Source organism: Venturia canescens, chromosome 8, assembly GCF_019457755.1.
Source record: "Venturia canescens isolate UGA chromosome 8, ASM1945775v1, whole genome shotgun sequence".
NCBI classification, from domain to species: domain Eukaryota; kingdom Metazoa; phylum Arthropoda; class Insecta; order Hymenoptera; family Ichneumonidae; genus Venturia; species Venturia canescens.
The window spans coordinates 19,375,873-19,397,877 of NC_057428.1; the positions used below are offsets into that span (position 1 = coordinate 19,375,873).

The 22,005-nt window shown below is 46.4% G+C and overlaps 1 protein-coding gene across 6 annotated transcripts in view; it reads left to right on the forward strand.

Moving 5' to 3' along the window:
* Window positions 1–22,005, forward strand: part of ss (spineless) — a 179,472-nt gene that overhangs the window by 129,470 nt on the left and 27,997 nt on the right. The gene's annotated exons all lie outside the window — the stretch shown is intronic.

Below are 22,005 nucleotides of genomic sequence, written 5' to 3' on the forward strand. Positions count from 1 at the left end.
CACACACACACACACTGTATATGGACTCGCAAGCGTTTCGCTGTCTACGGAGCACCGAGAGTTCTTGATGCGCGAACTTTTAATTACGGCACAAGCTCACAAAAGTCAGGCGAGGCTGCTCCTCGCGAACAGATTGAACGATGCTCTTTTACGACGCGAACATCTCCCTCGAGGCTTCAAGAAGCATGGGAATTACTCGCGTTTATATGCGTGCGCGGACTGTTCCGCATTCGAATGTCAAAACTCCGCTCGCCTCTGAGCGAGAAGACTCCGGGAAAGAAACCGGAATTTCGTATTTCCTTTGCCGGATCTCGTTCGGAGAATTGGTTTATTGAAATTTAAGGATAATCTTCGAAACGCGAGCCCTTGAATTTGTACTGGAAGACTCGAGGCAATTCGACTCACTTTATTAAGCAGCACTCTCAACTTTTCTTCGAGACTCCCAAAATTCGGCTGAACTTTAAGTCGGCGCAAAAGATTCAGTCCCCGAAGATGGATCTTGGGTTGGAAGCACTCCACGTGCGTCCGCAGTGTCGACCGAAGAGGATCCTGTTTCTTGAATTTCCGTCGAGACACCTTAAGGGAGGAAAGATAAAAATAATCTGCGCGCAATAATTGCGTACGAGATTGCGCCGTTGGGTTTGTATACGCATGCAACTGTGATACCGGACGAATCTATTCCCAACTGGCACTATTGCTCATAATATATATCTGCAGCGATCGCTCCCGCGTATAAAAACACAAACACAAGAGACTCGGGCATATCTATATTTATAGCTCGGAGCGTATTTAACGGAGAAATAAAAATTAATGAAGTTAATTATTACGTGCATCGTTCGGTGAACACCCGAGGTCACTTTTGCATTCTGGCCTCAGTTTTCCACACACACAAACATACATCCGCAATTTCGCGTATAAAAATCTACTCTGATATTACTGCGTCCGAGGCTGGCGCCGGTTATGGCAACGAGAGGGCGCTTTCTCGCCCCGCTTCTGTGGAGTTTCAGTACTTCACGTAACATCCGCTACGAGGCTGCAATTTTTCGTCGCAAAGCAAAATTTGCAACAGCCTCACCGTGACCGGCAAAATTTTCGGAACCTGCAAATCATATTATATGACGGACACGTCATCACAAATTACAGATTCTGAATATAAAGGTCCGCATTTTGCATTTTAAAATTTATTTATTTGTCTTTTTAGATGATTACATGTATCGTAGCTCTTTTTTTACACAGTGTTGTCCCCGTCTCTGGGGGACTAACCAAATGTAATTTCATTTTGGTACGCGCGTTTTTTGTTTTTCAGTCTAGTCATACCACTGCTAATATAGTGAAACTTGAAGTAATCAATATTATTGACATATGGAAAAAAAATATTTCTAATAAGTACAATTTTCCATGTGTAATCCTTTAAATGAATGTTCGCACACTGAATTATAAAAATGAAAAAAAAATCAGTCCAAGAGTGTTTAGCCTCTTTTCTGTTGATCTGTCAAATTGAGGCTAGGACTACACTCGGCTGCGCCGGAAGTTAAAATTAAACTTAATATTCCGTAAAAAATAGGCCGATAAGGGCAACTTTTTTTGGGAGTATTAGATTACTACAAGTGTTAAGTATATGAATTGCAGTTTTTTTCCGGAATTTTATGGATTTCTAGGCAAATATACCCTTTTGTAGTAACCGGAAGTTAGGTTTTTGTATATCCTATTTTGAAATTCCTTTACAAAAACCACCAATTTTAATAATCAATTTCTCTGAAATTAGGTCGATAACCGACCCTGAAATTTGACACAGCCCTTTATTAAAGGTTTAAGTACAGCATACATTTTTTTTTTTTTAAATCTTATGAACTAAGCCTGGCAATAGAATTACCTTAAGTATGTTGTGCGGCGCTTTGATTCTTATTTCGTAGAATATTTTTGTTGCATCATAAAATATCCTCGTAGATGTAAATTTTATTTCTAACATCTTCATTCGTTTTACGCCAGCGAGCGCGTTGCTTATCGCGTTCCAAGTATAAGTTTTGCAGGGTTTGTAATTTTATAATGTTCGCCACGGCTGTGTTTCTCCCTATTGGGGCTGAATATTAAGGTCCGCGATCCTACGATGATATATATGAACGCTAGCCTGTTGAAGCGTTAACGAGAAAGTTGTAGCCTCGTAGCGGATGCGGCGTGAAGTACTTGGATGGCCACAGCTCGCGCGCTCGGTGCTCACTCTCGTGGTGAATTTCCACACTGAGCATTTCGCTGTTGCGTAAATCGTTAGGCGCTTTGATGAAAGTACTACAAAGAACATGAAAAGCGTGGCTCGGGTGTGCAACGTTTTTGTCAAATTTGTGCAACCACCGTGCTCCCGGACAAGAGAGAAAATCGATTTAACCCGCAGAGATTGACTCGAAATCGCCGCCACTTGATGCGAGCCGACTTCGCTAAATCACCGGATATCAAGTTGAAGTATGATGATAGGCGAGACTCGCGCGCCTTTCATTTACTAAGAGATCGAAGAATTATTCTCCGGTTTATTTTCACGCGCGTGTTACTCAGCTAGCGAACTTGTGAAATTGGAAAAAGGCAGAGTGACGAATGCCGCGAATAAATCCAACCGAGTGTCCGCCTCCGTGATGTTTCAGTGGCCATTAAAATGACGAGAAAAACGTCAAATAAGCAGCGGAATTTCTCTTCACGTGCCTCTGAATATCTTTTTATTCGCATTATTATTATTAAGCAGTGTTGCGTTTTTGAAGATTCATATAAAAATCCGTGAAGCTCGCGGTGTGAGCCGCAAAGTGCAACGTTTCAAGGCATTTCTCGATGGGAAAACATTCGATTTGTTGAGAAATTCGATGCTGCTAAAAGTGACAATTTTACGAAGCAAAATCGACGCGATTCCTCGACCATTCTCGAGCCGCATTCGAATCCCAAAAAAGCTTCCTTGGGGCGGGAAGAACTCGTTGTAAACAACGAGGAGAAGCGAAAGAAAAAATGACGACAGGAGACGCGATGGGAAGAAAGGGAAAAAGAGTGAGGAGAATAAAAGTGAAGGGGGCAAACGCGTGTCTCGAGTGTCGAAGTAAGCCCGTCACGGTTCGATGGGTTTGTTCGGTGCTCAAGATATCGGACAGGTATATATGCGCGAAAGGATTTCGCGAGAAGGACCGCGAAACGGGAGGCGACTACCGCGAGAGCGTAACTCCGGCAGCAAGAAAGCAGTAGCCGAGGAACGGCGGACCAAAAGCGAAGAAGATATTACGAGCTTGGTGTGAAAAGGCCTCAACTTTCATTGTATCGAGCCTCGAATCCCGCAGCTCCGGACTTTTCGTTTTTTACTCATCGATATAGATATTTTATTATGAAGGCAAACAAGCGAGCACGCAGGCACACTCAAAGGCGGCTCAACTTTCATGCGATCGACGCCCGCCGTCTCGACCACGAGAGCAGCAGAGTACAATCCGCAAAAGGCCCGAGAGATATCGGAGCGCGAAGAAGACTGTGTTTGCCTTTCTCAAACTCCCCACCCTCTTCTCATTCTCTTTTTACATATCTGCTTTTTTTCACTTTTGCGCGAATATCATTTTTATTTTTGTTTACCTCGACCTGATTCTCCTCTCGGATATTCAAATAGCACGGACGAGTTCCACGAAAACCTTTCGGCCCTCCGGTTCCCTTGCCTCTTGCTCGAGCTGCTCCCAATATCTCGTGAAAATATCGCCGAGATTGCACTTTTGAGTCGCTTCATTTCGGCGCTCGGAACAAACAATTTCTTTGTCCATTTCCTCGTTCCTGTGCGGAGCTTGAAAAACGCTGCCGATCGTGGTAGATTTTCGAATGGCGAAGCGACGCACAACTCCTTGACGAACTTACCGCGTTGCGAGTGCTGCTTCGTGAATCTGCCACCAGATGGCGACGATAATGAGGCTCCGAGTCGATAAAAGTTGACGTAAAGTCGAGTGCGGTTTTTATTTCTTCGTGTTCCCGTGTGCATTTTTCTTTTATTACATTTCTCGGACGGTCCGTTTCGAATAGCAATTTCTCTTGAGAGACGTACGGGTATATTCGATTGGAAAGAAATAGCCATTGAGGGGGGCTCAGCGGATGATTTTGATATTGGCTGGAGGGCTGCTCTCTGTATTTCATGAAAACGCAGCGCGTTAACGCTCCCAATATATCACGAAGCTGAGGGCACGAAAAGGGCTCAGAAATAGGCGTGTAAAATGATTAGCTGTAAATCTATCCCGCGGAAGACTGCTTCCATAGCTTCCACCCTCTTGCAGTTTTCCCTCTGTTCTCCAGTCCGTCCGAGGCTCCTCTTCGACGTGCCACTCGCACCTGGCTCTATCTCACAAAATAACAATGTGCGTTTGAAATAAGGGGGAGGAACTTTGATATTCTTTCTCTTTATCTCGGCTCGTATATTCGAGGACCGGATCAATTGCGAGATCGAAAAGCTTGAGGCTCTCAGAAAAGCCATTTTTTTCGTTGCTCTCCCGAACGTGGGTGCGTCGATAAATTTTTATAAAATTCCGTTGACTCTTCAAGGCGCTGTCAGTCCTCGCTGCGTCCGGGAAAGGAGAAAGATTAGCAGAAAATTCAACCGGAGAAAAAGCTCGTTAGACGCACTTTTTTCTCGAGTTTTTAATCCCCATTTTTTCAGCCGAATATTTATAAAAATTCGTGCGAGCCCGTTCGTACGTGCTGGGCAATAAGAAAGTCGTTCATCCCCCGGGGACTATCCGGTATTTACGCACATAACTCAACGTAGGCCTATAATGATGGCAGCATGTAATGGGCAGCGGCCAACGGAGCGAGCATCGCTTGATGCGTTGATGGGTGCTGCGCTGCTGTGGCCCGAGCACAAGGTTTTGTTGAAATTTACCGAGCGTTGAATGACTCACGGCAAAGTGAGAGAGGCAAAAAGTGTGGCGCATCGCGAGCCTATAATATGCCCGAGTATCTAATGCACTCGTAAAATCCTCTGTATAGGCATATAAAGCCTCTTTAGGGCTCGTGCCTGTATCATTAACCGGGCGATTGTATTGTGTGCTTAAATTCGAATATGGAACGTCAAAAAGTGGAGGGTCGACGGAACGGATTGCTCCGTTCGATTCAATGCATTGACGAGATAAATAAAAACGAGATTCGCGGTCTGTCGATGGTTCGGAGACGAGATGGCGGAGAGAGGCGAATGACGACGGGAATAAGAAGTTTACTTCCGGTCTTAATTTCATCATTTTCCTTTGTATAATTTATGGAGCTATAATTACGAGCGATAAAAATATGGAAAAATAAAGTAGATCGAGGCGCTCGGCTCATGCTGGCGGTCGAAAGACTCGGCGATCTCATCGCTTAATTATTCTCGGTATCACCTGCGCTGACGACTCCATTTTCGCCCAAATTCTCCTTTCGATAAGTACTTTTTGACTTATTACGTAATCGACGAATCGTGATGAGTGGAAGCTTTACTCTATTAATCGGAAAGTTCGGTATCGTATTCTATCGATTATCCGCATAATTGAGTTATTTTCTCGTAATTGTGATGATCAGGTGGGAGAATGAAATTTCGATACTTTTTTCGTTCCAAAATCTTTGTCGATTTTTCAATGATTTTTTTCGCAAATGGTTTTCAACTAAAATATGCTCGACGGAAATACTCTTTCCTCGCTGTTATTTCAGAAATTTTCATTCACTGAGAATTGTTAAAACGCGTTGAAAAATGGAAATGAAAAAAAAACACATCACAAATATGAATTAGCGAGTGCTCCGTGCCAAGCAAAACTCGATTTTCCTCGCTCCAACTTTATTGAACGCTCCATTAAGTACATGTCAGCAGCTCGCGATGAGATCGATACGTCAATAAACGTTCGGCAATCAAGACACACGCACAAAAGGAACTAAACTTCCCGGCAGGTATCGATGGTCCCGCTGAGAACGAGCAATCGCAGCTGCGCCCCATAGATTATTACGTCAAGAAATGACTCAACGATTATCGCTGTAAATACATTAATTACGATCCCATCGAACGCGTTTAACGATTTTCCACTGTCCGATAACAGCTGCGTGATTTTCCGCCGCACGTCTCACCTTCATTTTTCGAACTTATTTCTAGGAAAGTGTTACAAACACCGAATCACTCGATCGAAGATGCTCCCTGGTGCCTCTCCGGATTCACTTGCTTGACTTTTCAAAAAGATCAACCACAAAAGTATTCCAATCTTGCTGCTGCTGTATGCTCAAGAATACACGAACGAGTCACATAACCTCAAATCGAATTTCCGAAGTTTAACTTTCTCCACACCGTTTAACCGATTTGAAAATAAATTTTGTCACCTCGCCACACAGAAAGATAACGGAACTCAACTGACGAAGCTTTTGAAAAGTATTTGGTGAAATAATGTCGAAAAAATTCGCAACACTCGTCCCTCTCTCTCGCTGTCTTTCGTACTGACAGTGCCAGGACGCACCGAGCAATCCGCGGCCCTCTAGCGGAGAGAAACGACGACTTTGGGACACTGTTTATGTTCGGTCTCATTTTCCCTCGTTTCTGAACAATCCGCTTTATATATAAATCCATGCATAGCCATACAGAAACAAATATGCATGTATGTGCGTTTAACTTATACGAGTATAATAAAACTGGAGAATTAACGAGTGAACTGCTTCGTACAAGTTGAGCATGCTACGCTGCGACATATATACCATGAAACAACCGAGAAATATGATAAATTTCTCTCGATACAAACACGGGGGCGAGCGGCGCATAAAAATGTTAATTACTTCTTGGATCGCGAACGCCAAGTCCCGGGAATATGAGACTGAGGATGTGTACTCTCTATAGCCAAGTTTTATTGGCGAAGGGTGGAGGATCGTTCGCTCAATCGTCGAGCAAAGGGGAAAGAGTCGAGGGTAAGTGGGAGAGATTCCTTCGCGGAGTGTCTCTCTCGTACTCTCGTGTACGCACTGCGACATCGCATTCTATGAGATGGCTACACATGTACGAGACGCGTGGATTCTACGTTTTATTAAGAGTCGCATTAGCAGCTGGGTCTCGGAGTTGTAATAATAATCTTCATGTTTTCGGAATTTTGATGTGAAGAATCTTGCGGCAACGAATGATAATCGTTCCAACTTTCGAACATTGAGACTTTAACCACCGAATCAGGAGAAGCGAAAAAAACGCTTTTTCTTCGTTTTTTTACTGTCTTGCTATACAGAAAAGTAAATTGTAAATTCGATCACAGTGGAAAAAATACAAAGATCGCACAAGAGTATCTTCGGGCTTCGACGGGCGACCGTTGCGCTGTCACCGACCAGCGCACCAATCGTGGAGCTGTCACCGACTCACACACGAATTGTTGAGCTATCACCGACTCGCGCACACGAATTGTTGAGCCGTTAGCACCAGCGCACCAATCGTGAGGCTGTCACCGACCAGCGCACCAATCGTGGAGCTGTCACCGACTCGCGCACGATTATTGAGCCGTTAGCACCAGCGCACCAATCGTGGAGCTGTCACCGACTCGCACACGATTGTTGAGCCGTTAGCACCAGCGCACCAATCGCTCAGCGGAACTCAGTTTCCAAACTTTCATGAATTTAGAAAGCAAAGACAATCTATCTGCAAAAGTGACACGTCAAGTCAAATCAGTTGGAAGGAGAGTGTCGTTGAGCGAGGTGGTCGCTGATACGCTGCTCTTCCCCTCCGCGTCGTTCGTAGTTACAAATTCGAGAATATACCTCCATGGACACACATCAGGAAACGTTTCTAGCTGTGTGTTCTCCGTATATGCAAATGCGAAGGACCAGGCAGCGGAGTTTTTATTGGGGACGATAAACAAAGCAATTATACGAAAAGGGCGGGAGCCTGCGCTACATACAGTTATACAGGCACGCTCACAATTGAACATACGAATATTCACGAATATGAACCCAGATGTGTGTATTCGAGGGATTGAGCAAAAGGACTGAAACCCGAGGCTGTCCTGTCGACTTACGCCCTTTTTACTCCCAGCCTAAACGCATGCAGGCTTATATTTATAAATGGCTATATCTACGATAGGCAGAGACAGGCACCCCTTGCTTTCCGAAGCCAAATTTTCACCCCTTGACAGACTTAAATTATATTAAGCCAGCCGCGAAGCTCTACTTTTGTGTATAAAACTGACCATTTCTTTGTTTTTCGTCACATTTTTTTCCTCGCTCTAGCTCCTAGCTGGGCGAGGGGGGGGGGGGGGGGCAGAGTAATAAAACAGTATCTCCGAATAAAAACCTTACAGACCAGAATTAAGGAGGTCAGAGCATACGACTCTCCGTCACGAATTTATACATTTTTCTGCGGCTCCCTCACTCTCCTCTTTTTCATAATTATTATAATTTTTTACAGCAATCTCACTGAGTGTTGAGTGGCCTATTAATCACGAACTACTCGGGCGAGACTCCTGTTACGTACAATCAGAATAATTCACTTGAAATATTTCATTAAAAATAGTAGTTAACGGAATTTATGAGGGAAAAAATAAAATGTGCTCGGGAGGATATTGAGCTACACGACTTTTCACATCAGATACCCCCCGCCGCCAGCCTGTCACTCTTCGTGTTTTATATTGTTATTCCTCACTTTATGCTTAATGCGTTCGATAACACAGTGATTCGCTCCATCTGACGGGCTTAATCGGATCAATAAACTGCTTTACTTCGGACTCGTTTGATCCTCGTTGAAAATGGCTTTTTAAGTCAAAGCGAATTAAACGTCGCGGAATCTTAACGAGATTTCGTAACGATTATGCTTTTATGTTAAAAATTATGAAAACGATAAACAAAATGCTAACTTTTGACGTTTCACTTTTGTAGCAACTTCGTGCTCGATCTTTTTGTACAACTTGGCACGAGATGACAAATGTTTGTGCACTCAATCGATGAACGATCAGTTCATTTTTTTTTTAAGACTCTCGGCTTCTACGGTTCTCGTATTTGACCTCGAAAAACCAACTCTTTTCACGGTCCGGGAAAAAAAATATTGCGAGCACGGTTTTTGACGTTTTCGAACGGAAGGAATTGAGAGAAAACGGGCAATTTATTGAGCCTCACAGAAAAGACCGGTAGCCCAGGAGAACCCGGCTATCATTAATTTCAATATAGCCACATAGATGAGAGATATGGAAAGGAGCCGGGCGACGAGGGAGAGCGAGAAACGTGGAAGAAGAATGAACCTCTCGATTGATCCGTGTTGGCGTGTTGAGCCACGAGCCTTTCTCGATCCCTGCACCGAAAAGGCGAGAGAGATCGTTCCAATCTGGAGTTTGATCCTCGCAGGTATGGGGGGAACCGTGCGGGAGTCGAACGATTTATAAATCTTGTACTTCTGACTCACGTACACGTGCTGTGGATAGAAATGTGATAAAAAATGTTTTCTGACCCCAGTCGAGTGAGTTCCGTGGATTCCGCACAGACTGGCCACTCGGTTCGGCAGTTGGCCGCACGTGAAACTCGAGCGCTTCGAGCGACGTGTGTGCGGGTTCGGTAGAGTCGAAAATCCGTGCACGTCAGAGTCGCGATTTTGTGCCGAGGAGTCACGAGTTTCGAGAAGAAAGTACTTCGCTCAGAGAAAAGTCGATCGAAAAGCTCTTCGAAAATGGGGATCGGAAGGTGTTCGCATCGAGCTCAAACCGCGCGATCGAACCTCGGAGCATTTCTTGTAAAAAGCAGCACCTCCGTCGAAGTAACTGACCCACCGTGTCGCCCGGTAAACGAGAAGAGCAGCGACTCAAAAACGACGAGAGAATCGGGTTGTAAGACGGTTTACACGTTAGGAGAGCAGCCCCGGCAAAGCCTGAAGTTCTCGCTGATGGCAGACACCAGCAGTTTATCGATTGGCCGAGTCGGTTCGAACAACCGTGTTTACTCGCCGTCCGGGTGCCTCGAGTCGCCGGCTCCTCCTTCCACAGTAGCATTGGCCGAGATCAACCTCGCTTGGGTAACCATCCGATAACCGAGAAAGAAATATTTTCCGTAAATTCGATCCAAAAAGCGACCGGTCGATGGGAATTATTTTAAAAAATTCCAAGCCCTCGGTTCCACCGCAGAATTTTCGTTCCTCCATTCCTGATTCTTACGCAACTGGAAAAAATAAAGTTCGAAAGAAAAAACGTCAAGACGATGCCCACTCGAGTTTGGAGGAAGCAGACAAGTCAAAGGTCCAAGCGGAGATAGTTTCGGAAGAGGGAAGAAGGTGCAGAGCTCCACGGCGATTACAACGATGACTCAGGCCCGTTTCCGTTCGGCGCCATGACGGATTTAAGTATTTCCGGTTGTGGAGGGGACGGCGCTGGTGACCGGGGCATCGGTGAGTGGCGCGTGCGTCCACGGTGCTCCGGTCCGCTTCGCCTTTTCTTTCGAAAGCTTTTAACGCCTGGCTGTTGCGGCGAATGAGCTTGGAAGGGAGTTCGCTGTCGAAGATCCCGGAGCGATTTCCATTTTAGATAAATTCACGACCCGATAAATTACGAACGGCGAGGCATTCCTTCGAGCTCCGTGAGTACGGAGCGGAACTCTTTCCGGGCGAATTAATCGGCGCGATCCTCGATGATAGTAGTGGCGCGAAGAACAGCATCGCCGAATCTCCGATGTTCATCGTCCTCGCAGAATCGGCCAATCGAATTGGAGCCTCGTGACGGAAGCGATTGCGCTTCGCGAGAGAATTGAAAGGAGCAAAAAAAGCATCGTAGCCGAGTTGTTTGGCCGTCGTGGGTGGAGGGTAGTCAGAGGTCATGTAAGCCAGGGGGATGAAAGGGAAACATCGCAAGTGGGGAGAAGCCGCATAATTACGCGGCTGCGGACCGCGGTACGCGCTTGCCCCAGCGCCATCTGTTTCGGCGCGAATATACCTCGAGCCCGTAGCCCGTGCATAGATGAATATTCATACGCGCGAGCAAGCCGCGTCGAGATTTGTCGGGACTCATTTCCAGTGTCAAAACACCGAAAGATACCTTCGAGTCTTCTCGCTGTGCCCCGAAGAATTCTCGAAGCCGCCGATCCGCGTTGAGCACGGAAAAGTAAAAAAGCAGGTTGGATCTCTCATGAGTACCCGATTCGAATAATCGGATCTCGTCCTCTCGGCAAAAATATCCTTTTCGCTTCGCTCTAATCTCCCATCTCGACGTGCGCGCCTCGCATCGAGCCAAGAGAGCAGCTTCTTTCTCTCTCTCTCCCGCAATAAAAATACCAAAATAAATACGCGCCCGGGAAAGATCGACGCAGGGACTTGTTTTCACTCTCACCGAATGCAACACCCTTAATCCGGTATAATGTGACAGAAGAGAAAGAAGCGAAAAGCGAGGCAGCGCCGAGGAGAGAACGTATCGAGAGTCGAGACGGTTCTGGCGCTGGCAGCGACACGAAGGAGAAGCGGCGGGGGGAAGAGGCTCGCTGTACGTACGCGCGATGTAAATATCCGGAGAGATATAACTCGAGAATGACATAGAGCCGTTGTAGAAACGAGTGGACGTTACCTTGTCATATTTGTGCTTGCGCGCCACACACAGGAGAGCATCCGACCAAGTTAGGCTCTTGTTTACGAGGCCAGTGATAGAGCTTCGCACTGCGGTTTACCGGGCGCTTTATTACCGATTCGTCGTATAAAACAGGGCTTTGGATGTGCTAAATCGAAGTTACGGAGATGCTGCGTTTCTCCTTTTTGTCTCTCCTCCTCCCCCTGGCGACTCGCTCTCGCTCTTTTTCTTCGCGATACTTCGGGGTGGTCCAACGAGTGTTGCTCGCGCGGAACGCGATAGTTGTTACCTTACACCTCTCGGAAGGCGCGCGCGCGCATGCGCCTTCCCCGATCCTCGTTCTCCCGCGCTCATACCCCAGAGGAAGAAAACGATCGAGAAACCGGCGGAGGGACACGAGTCCCGCGATATTATACGCACCACCAATACGCATCAACTTCGCAACGCGCCATCGTAAATACCATCGCAAAGACATAGGGGCTCGTTATTATGATGCTAATGAGGAGCCACGCGAATTCTCGCACTGACCCCCCCGGTGTCGCAGAGATTCACGACGCGCCGAACCCGCCGGCGACACCAGCGCCGCAGTCCCCCCACCGCGAAACTATTGACCTCCGTCAACTCGCAGTCTTCCCTCTTTTCCTACTTATTTTTCGAGAGTTCCTCTCGCTTGGTTAACCACCGGATTTATCGAGCTCGAAAGTCATCGACTTTCGTTAGCTTTTGCGAGTGATTTTTTTCGACGATTCGTCGACGGTTCCGAGACTCGTTTTCACTATTGTTTTGAAACTCTGAGCAAAAGTGAAATTCTCACTAATAAAATAGTTGCCCATCGCAACACTTGGCCGAGGCAAAATATTCTCTCCGGGGGACGCAGAGCCGAGTCATCGAGTGTGTACAAAGTGCTGAGAATTTGAAAAGGACATTTGCGAGACGGAGACAAGGAACGAGAGATCTCGCGAATCGATCGTCACGATTCGTTACCTTCGTAGCGTTCGAAGTAATTCGACACCGAAGAGAGTGTATATTCGACACCGGATACCACAGGTGGATTAAGCGACGGGTGAGCGAGGGAGACGGTAAATATGCGAAAGAGAGCTCGCGCGATATTACAAAAATTCTCGTCTCTTTTATGCTCTGGCCGCGCCCGATTCTCCTTCCAGGGTGAGAGGAGGAAAAAAAGATCGTTAAAAAGGAGTGCAAGGAAAAATGAGGGTGAACATCGCACCAGGAAAAATCATCGACGCAGTATGTTATTCGAGAAGGGACGAAAAAAAACGATAAAAATACTCGCGGGTAGTAAAAAAAACATTCCAGCAAAACGGTCTTGAAAAATGACAATAAAAGTGAAAATATTTTGCGGAAGAAAGTTTTAATGTTTGTTTTATGTCGAACCTCCAATTCCTTCTATTGAAAAATGCCGTATTTTGGTTTTTGTTCTCTCGACGAGCCTCCAAGTGGAAATTTTTCAAAATTATGCCGTAAAACGCGCAATTTTCGATGCTCCGGTGTGAAAAGACTTTCAGCTTGCGCTTTGATCGGGTGTGTTTCTCGGGTCTAATTATTTAGAGAGAACGTTATTTCTGGAGCTCGTTTCTCACCAAAATGGTGGTTAGGCCTTATCCCATAAACGTACACAAACGCGAATGTGTAGTTTTGGTATTAATTAACGGGAATTCGAGGTCTCCGTGACGTCGGTCCGAGAGCGCACGCGCCCCTTTCGCCTTCGCGTTGCGTTCACCGTCTCGTTCTTCCAGTTTCTCTCTCTCTCTCTGGCACTCTCGCCAACTTCACCTCTTACACCCTCGCGCTCGGCTAATTACGCCCTGATTTATGCTCGCGATAACGGCCAACCACCCTTCTCGACAACGAGCAAAGCCAACCCCCTAGCCCTGAATTTTTTCCCCACTCATAGAGACGGAAGACGCGTACGTTGGAGATAAAAATTTCCGACGCAAACACAACGAAATTTGTAAAATCCAACGGAGTTAAAAATAATTCGTAAAGAGTTTTTTCATTTATATTTATTCAGATTTTATTCGGCGAGTTTCAGGTTCATTTACAATTATTCAAAGTTCTTGAACTCTATTTAGGTTAGGTTTCACTCGATTGAGGTTAGTTTAGATTTGACGAAGATTCAAGCGCCAATTTGGCCGTAAAGATACAAACTCACTTAACTAAAGTGCAGTAGTTTTTGTTATTTTTATTTGAAGTTAAAAAAAACTCGAGCATTCTCCCTGCAATTTTTCTCTGCTTCGTTTGCTCGCACAGTCTCAGTCGTACACTCGAAAATAAATGATCGGAGTCTCGGCCATTTGCAGTAAATCAAACGTGGAGGAGAACAAAGTACTCGAAAAGGCCGCAGCGAGGAGCGCTCGGCTCGATATTTAATTACGTTTATTTCCGCGGACGGTGTCTTCTCCCTTCCGAACTCTCGGCGGTTGCGAGCTCATTTCTTCACAATCTCCTCTGTTTATTATAATCACTATTGTTATTATTGTTATTACCATTATCGTAGTCTCATTTGTCTCAAGATAATTAGCGGAGCTTTCATTACTTAAACGTATCTCATTACAAGCGGTCACGTCGAGTAATAACGGATATTAATCATCGTTAATTACATTTAATTGAATAAACTCTTAGCAAGGATAATACGACGGGTATCCCGAAGAGCGAAGATGCTCGCGAGTTTCCCCTCAATCTGTCCGCACTCGCGATCATTCAATGAAGAAATAACGAAAAGAAAAACACTTTCGAAGGCTCTTCGAAAACTCTATGTTTACTCGGTTCACTCGAGAATCACGTGACCCTCCTAAACGTTTTGAGCCTTCCAGGCCCCCTTCAGTCGTTTCCCGGTAACGGACGAAAAAATTAATACTCGAATTCGGCTGTAGCCGGCGCTGCAATCGCGAATACTCGGGCCAGAGTGCAGTGCGCGCCAACGACCCCCGTGATTCGCCGCTCTTTTCTTTTCGCTCTCCCTCCACTCTGCCTCCCCCCTAACTATCCATACGTGTGCTTAATAAAGCCATGATATAGTTTATAACCACTCGTAAATAACAATTAGCGCAAGAGCGTTGTAAAAATGGCGCTCACGTGGATTATTTATCGTCGCGGAGAAGCGTCCACACTCTTGTGCTCCCGGCATACATATTTATATACATATATGAATTTATACGGACGTGTGTGCATACTTTCCGAGAGTATTGATGCTCCGTGTGTTATGTGTGATGCACTAACAAACTAACTGCGAGATTAATAGCTCGGGACGGGCGCTGGGTAAACTTGTGAAGTAATGATTACAACCCCGCTCCTCCCCGTGACCGGTGCCCCGTGCCCTCCCCTCTGTCGTCTTCGTTCGACCGATGTGACTTCATTTGCACCCGGGAGACCTCGGCGATCCTCGCTCCGCAGTGGTCACCAGAAAAAAAAACACACACACACTCGGAGAGAGTCCTCTGCAAAGTGAAACAAGACCAAATCGCTCCGGAGAAGATTGCGCTCCTGCTTTTTTGCTCCTCCCTTCATTGTCATTCTTTTCCAAATCGCTTATCCGGTTTGTTATTAAGAGATGAACGAGCCGATCCACTCGAGAGAAAAAGCGGGAAAATGGCGCGATGGAAAACACGTAATCGCGGCTCTATAACGACGAAAAAACTCACCTTACCCCGGGGATCCTGAAATAATTTATACCTCGATACACACCGAACGCGCACTACGAAACCTCCTTCCGTATTTTGTCAAGCTCGTTTGCTCCGGCGAATACGAAGAGGCAGACACAGAATGCTGTTACAGGCTCTTTCTCTCTCCGGCTTGAAAAATTACGACGATACATTCTAGTTAGATGCGAATGGAAATAGAGAGGTACGCACATATTCAACGTCCCTGAGAACGAAGCGAAGAGATCCGACTCGAGAAAAACGATGATTAGCTTCCGCGAAGGAGGTAAGAAACGAAACCCATCCAAGCCACAGCCGATATTCTCGCCCTCCAACGGCCTTTCCTACAACTAAATATTACTCTCGGCATCCGATGTACTACTGGATTCTCGACCAAAACGTTTCGAGTACCGTGGCGCTGTCGTCGAGTCGAATTCTCACTTGTCAATCCAAAGAGGGCGTCGTTCGCGAAAAATTCGCGACAAGCCATTTTTGCTCTTCCGTCCGTTTAACCTCAAATAATGTTACCGGTGATTCGAGAATTGAAAAATTCGTTTTGTTCGTTCGGTTGAAAATAGCCATGCTTTCAAATGAAAAAGTGTAATTGGAGAGGCGCTTGGACCTTGGACGGTGCTCACGACCCCTGGAGAGGCGACACTGTCGCGTGTTACATCCGCCTCTTTGTTGGACAGCGGTGATCGGAGCAATATGATCTTCCGCGCGGATTCGAAGGCGAGACCAGCTCGCTCGTACTTTTATATACACATGTAAGCGTGTACGCTGAGCTTTGATACATGCCTGGAGCACTGCGTACGTGTGTCAGAGTTCGGTATATGCCACGTCCTCGAGCGACGTACCGAGCTGGCTCCTGATTTTATCGAATTTAATTAGCGGATGAAGCTCGCCCGGCCCCGCGATGGCGGCTGCGAGCTCGAGAGACTCGCCGTGGGGGCAAAAATCCTCTCTGCTCACGCGCGCTTCTCTTCACATGCGTCACAGTATTTTTTCGAAATGTGCACTCAACTTTTCCGGTCGACCTTCATCCACGAACGTGGCGCACGAATTTTTGGTGTGATTAGCTATTTCAGTATTTACGCACGAAAGCACGATTCGGAAACATAACCAAAAACGTCGTTTGAATCGTCCATTCGATCCTTTCAACGGTTTCCTCAAATCTAACCTCTGAGCTTTCGAAATTCATAAAATTAATCTGAGTTCACAAGTCACAATGAAACAATTTTTTCCCCAACTTTCGAATTTCAAGCTCGGAATTTCTACGAACTTGCGTTTTGAAAATAGTACTATAAATATTCGTTTATTTATTTACAATTATTTCATTGAGCTACGCTCAGTTTCGGTCTATTTTTGGAAATTCGCAGATTTCGTAAGCACATTGTGTATGTGTGAGAACAAGTGAGCAGCGATAAGAATTCGAGTGAAAATAATCGGTAGATAAAGTGTGTTGTGAACTCGAAATATCGCGTGGACTGGAGAAGTTGGCCACTTTGCATTTTCAGCGAGAAATCTCAACATTTGGCAGAGCGAATGAGAAAACGAGAGAAAGAGATAAAGCGAGGAGCTGACTGCACATTTTATTAGTGTAGCTAGTTACACAGAGTCAGGGAAAGTCAACAGGAGTAATGTACTTTGCTTGTACCTTCCTCACTCGAGCCAAAATCCTCGCGAGCTTTGAGCACGTACGATTTCGCAACTTTTACCCCCCCCCCCCCCCCCTCCTCATTTCTCCCTCGCCGCCCTCTTCAGGCTCATTCCGCTCTCCCTCTTACCGCCACTTTTCAACCCGACAAACGAACCCTTTAAAGTCGTTCGGCTTTTGGCATCGAGCACGGATCGCGCCCCCGCACGACAAAGCGTACAACTCAACTATGGCATATCGTTAAAACTATTTTCAACCTCTTCTCCAGCAAAGACTGCGATCTTAAATCCACCCTCGTTTGATAAGCTTCAACAAATTTAACAGCCAACACTTTTGGCATCAAATACAAGTACCAAAATCACTGACATGTTCCGCCTCGCACGGGCCTTTCTCATGTTCACTCACATTCTCGTATCCCAATGAAAATGAAGACTGGGCACGTCCCCGAATGTAAAATTGTACCGGGAGCCCCTTTTCGATGCTATTTTCTTTGATGGCCGCGTGATAAGCCAAAGCTGGAAACAACGACGAGGGCGCCACACTCGCGATCCGCGGCCCCTTTCGTAACTCGAACGTACGGGATGTAACGTGGCGCCTCTGTCGGCCTGCTGATCAAACCCGCTAAATCGCGGAGAGCATAGGCTGCGAGGACGAGACGTCGAGGAGGAGAAGATTGCGCACTACGACGACCACCGAGATAGCGAGGCTAATGGAAGTGCAGATTAATCTTGCAAATTTAATGCCCACGGGCTTCAACGACACGCTCGTATGTCTCGAGCGAGTTCTAGCGCCTCTCGCGGTACTCTGCGAGAGTAGCGCAGTGACCGTTTGAGCCGCATCGTTCAGTTACATTTTTGAAAACTGCTATATAGTCGACGAGGCGACCGTTTTGTTCGAGTGTCAATCGAAGTGATTTTCTCTCGAAGGATTTGCGTTTTTCACGAAGATCAGTGACTCGACGTGATTTACGAAAAATAACGATAAGCCGTGTGTCTCCTCGGCCTCACCTCAAATCCGTGTTCCGCAACATAACCTAAAAAACCATAATTGGATTACTCGACGGACTCATTAGACAAATTGTAGCGTAGACAAAAACCGTGAAACAATGAGGGAGATACGAGTGGCTGTAAAAGTGTTGAGAGTGAGGCGAACAAAAGTGATGAATTGCGAGTTCGCGCAACTAGAAAATAGTGACGAGTCAAAAGCCCATTTTTTCGTTCCCCGGCCGCCTGTGAATAATGAAAGTGTCGCGAGTGAAATTAATGAAAAATCTCACATCAATGATTCTTCCAAACGTTCCCAAAGTCCAGCCCCGACCCCGAGCGCGAGCACGCCGATAATCAATTTATTACGATCACAAATTCGCACTGGAAACTCTCCTAAAAAAAGAAGTGCAAGAAATAAATAAACCGCGCCAGTCGAGTTCCGCGGCCCTGCGGCGGGAGACGAATAAGATTAATGGAATCCTTTATTAGCGATTCACAGCTGCCCCGAGATGCTCATTCCACATTACGTCGATTGATCGATCGTGATTGGGTGCGGATAGCGTTAAATCTATCAGTCTTGTCCGGACCACTGCGAAGCTTCGTAGCGAATGAGAGTAAAAAGAGAGGCGCATACGCCCCGGTTCTCCCCAGTGAACCATCCAACTCGAGCCCTTTCGTTCGGAATCGATATTCGTAGTCGCGGTACGCGGATAACGGCTCGAGGAAGAACGTTTCATGCAAATACAAGATTGCAGTGTGTTGCAAAGCGAAGAGCGAGAGAGAGAGTGAGAAAAGCGCTCGGTCTCCGTGCGCTCCGGGGCTAATATACGGGCGCGAGTCTAGGGCTCGTGCCATGCTGAATTTTCTTTTCTGTTCCGCTACTCTGCACTGTCGTACGTGCATAGCTCCGTAGCCTCCACGTCGCTGGTAATCTTGGTATGCGCGAGATACGACGCATACAAATGCAGACATCCATCATCATCAGGCCGGCGCACGTGGCCTCCCTCGCTGTAGCACAATACGAATCCTTTTCATTGCCAGCCCAGAGCGGCAACACGACGAGAAACTCGGCTTTCTTCCACTCCTTTCGCGTTCTTATTCGTCTTGCTTTTTTCGTGAACCAAGTACCGAGATGCCTGGTCGCTGTTTCGTCTGCAACTGGACTCTGACGAGCTCGTTCGAACCTGGCTAACCCGGAGAAAGGATGGTGTGGGCGCGACTTCCGGGACCCTGAAAAACGGCCCGACTCGCTCGGAGTTTTGACGTTTTTTATCGAATTTTTGTGATCGGAAATGGATTTTTTATTTTTTCATCTCAGTGTCGTCGGTTTGCGATGATTTTTTAATGTGAAGTGGTTCATTGTTGCGGAAAAATGTGAATCTCGAGGCCCGGTTAATGCCCAACGAATCGGTCGTTCTTCCATTAAGTTAAACGTCAATCCCATCTCGTCGCGCCCCCCTTTCACTTTCGTCGTTTATTTAGACATCGCGCCCGTGTGCAAATAATGACTGTGCGAAGAGCGCGTGGCCCGCGGCGCCTCCCGCTTTACCCTAATATTCTCCCCGTCACGTAGCCCCAACAAGAATGACTCGCGACTTTCCGTTGTTTTTTTCCTCTCGCTCGGAGAGGCCGCGCGAGAGCCTAAAGCCGCGTACGCTCGTTTCCCTCTCGCTTCTTGCACGCGCGGTCATCGCCGCGAAGGACTCCTGCGAGAGCGATCGCTTCTGCTGCCCGGCACTCTTGATTGAATGGTCAATTAAATGATTATCTCACGTGATTATGTACCAGCCCCGAGAGAGGGAAAAAACAAGAGAAAAAGCGAGATGGCGCTTGCGAGCAAATGGAAAAAGTGGGAGGGATGATCGAACGATGATTAATACGTTCGGTGTTTGGTGTATCATCCTGTTAACGCGTTATTAAGCTTTCGAGCCAGGAAATAAAGCAAAGGGACAATATTACCCGACGTTAATCATTAATTCGTGTCTACGCAGATCTTCGATTAACTCGATTTCTGTAACGTTACAACGTTGCCGGTTGTCACGCGATCGAGGATGAAAAATCGAGGAAATAATTCGCTTCGAGAATATCCACTCATCGTTCATCACTTAAATAAAATTAAGTTCGATAATCACCACCGGCGTTATAATTATTACGAAATAAATTGAATCCAGCGCACGCTCCGTCATTGCGAGTGACAGCTCGGTTTGACCCACCGAACTGCCTGTAAAATTGGGAGTCCTTCTCTCATCTGCGCGAAACAAATGCTCTAACGAAAAAATTCAATCTCGCATGCACACGGAGAGTCGCCCGAGCCCGAAAAAAGCGCCAAAAACACAATCGAAGGAGATTTCTAAAGCTGATGATAAAAGTCCTTTGAATGTCTTTGATGTAAATGCTCTCGAAACGCGAGTCACAGGAGGAGAGTTGCGATGCACGATTACGTGTTACGGAGACAGAGCGAGGTTTTTCAAAGAGCCCGAGTATCGCAGGGAAAAATGAAAAGAAATAAGAAAGAGTCTTTTAATGCGACCAGCTTATTATTTAGTGTGGCAGGAGCGTTGGTCCCGTATGGTCTAATTACGGTCGTGCATATAAAGCAGGAGGGCGGCAGGTGTTGGCCCCGTGTCTCTCCTCGTTCAGCGCGCACACTTTTTCCCCAACAGATCGGCCAACGTTCATCGACCGAACTTTGTTCCCTTACAGAAATATGCACATTCTTATGCACGAACGTATACATATATTTGTATTTTATGGGTAACTGGCGGACAGGGGAGAGGAAATGTCGCTCAAATTTTCTCGCTCGTTCTAGATAAACGGTACACACATCCGCAAAGAAGAGAATTCCTTGTGTGCTGGTACTCGAATACATCGCATAAACAGCGGCCCGCGCGTAAACCGCACACTCGACATTTCAATGCTCACTTTTTACGTTCGCTATAACTTTCTTTCACTCGAACGATCCCAGGGCGCTTACGTCCTGCGAATATTATCGTCAGTAATGCGAAGAACGCGGAGTTCTGTCGACGAATTAAAAGTTGCTAATGAGCGAAAAAATATATAAATTACGCCAAGACTCGACAACCGTTTTGTGACGCGCATGTCGCAACAAACTCGAGAATTTTCCTTCGGTTACAAGCCTCATTTCCAACTGCTCACGAAAATGTCACTGTTCGATTGAGAATTATATAAAATAGACTTAATCGAGAAAAATCCTGAGTCCAACGCCCCATAACCTCCAAACACCGCCGTCGAGTAGAGCAGGAGCCTCGGGAGTCGAGTGCCACTTTTCGCCACGGGCGATTGAGCGCGTTTGGCGCTTGCGTCGCTCGTAAAGTTCACACACACGATGTCGCGCGGACGCGTTGGTATGCGACTCGAAGGAGCATCGATGCGTGTGTCAAAGATGGACTCTCGGTGTGTAGACGGTATTTTGCACTTCACTTTGCCTCAGTGTAGGCATATATTTGAAGAGGAACATACGCAAGTCCGTGTACACTTACGTATCGATGTTGAACACGGCTCACTGCCCGTTTTACGGTGAGATCGTAAACGAGAGTCGCACGCGACGAGGCTTCTGTGCACGCGTGTGCCACGCGACCGCGCCCGTCCATCAAGCTTTTCTAGTACGTGCGTACGCGGCTGAAACGTGTTCTCGGTTATATTGGTCGACAAACATCGTGCGCCACAAATCGGACAATGGAGGGAAAAAGAACAGCGAGGTGCGATACAGCGGGAGAGAAAAGGACAGAAAAACGATGTTTTGCCGCTGGTCGAACGTCCCCAGCGATGCATCCCTTTCAAACCGCTCTGCAACGACAGTCAATTTAGTCGGAACCAATTTCCCGAAACGATGTCCCCTCGGGCGCGACTAATATACGCGCGGAAAAGTAAGCCGGGCGTAGTTCTCAATCCTTCCGGTGTAAATGGCGCTGTAAACGCTCGGAAATATGCTCCTTCGGGACAGATTAATTGTGGGATGACAAGCTCGATTGATGATGAAATTCACTCTTTCGTGGACGTTGACGTTCTGCGGAGATTGCAATTTTCCTCTTGGCACAGAAACTAAGAATCGTTGATTTTTTTTTTTTTTTTTAACGCGAGTTGAGTTAATTGAGCAGTTACGACGAACCGAAATTATTGAGTTTCTCCTTTTTCCGCAGCTGTTTGAAATCCCTGACATTCCTTTTTCAAAGTACATA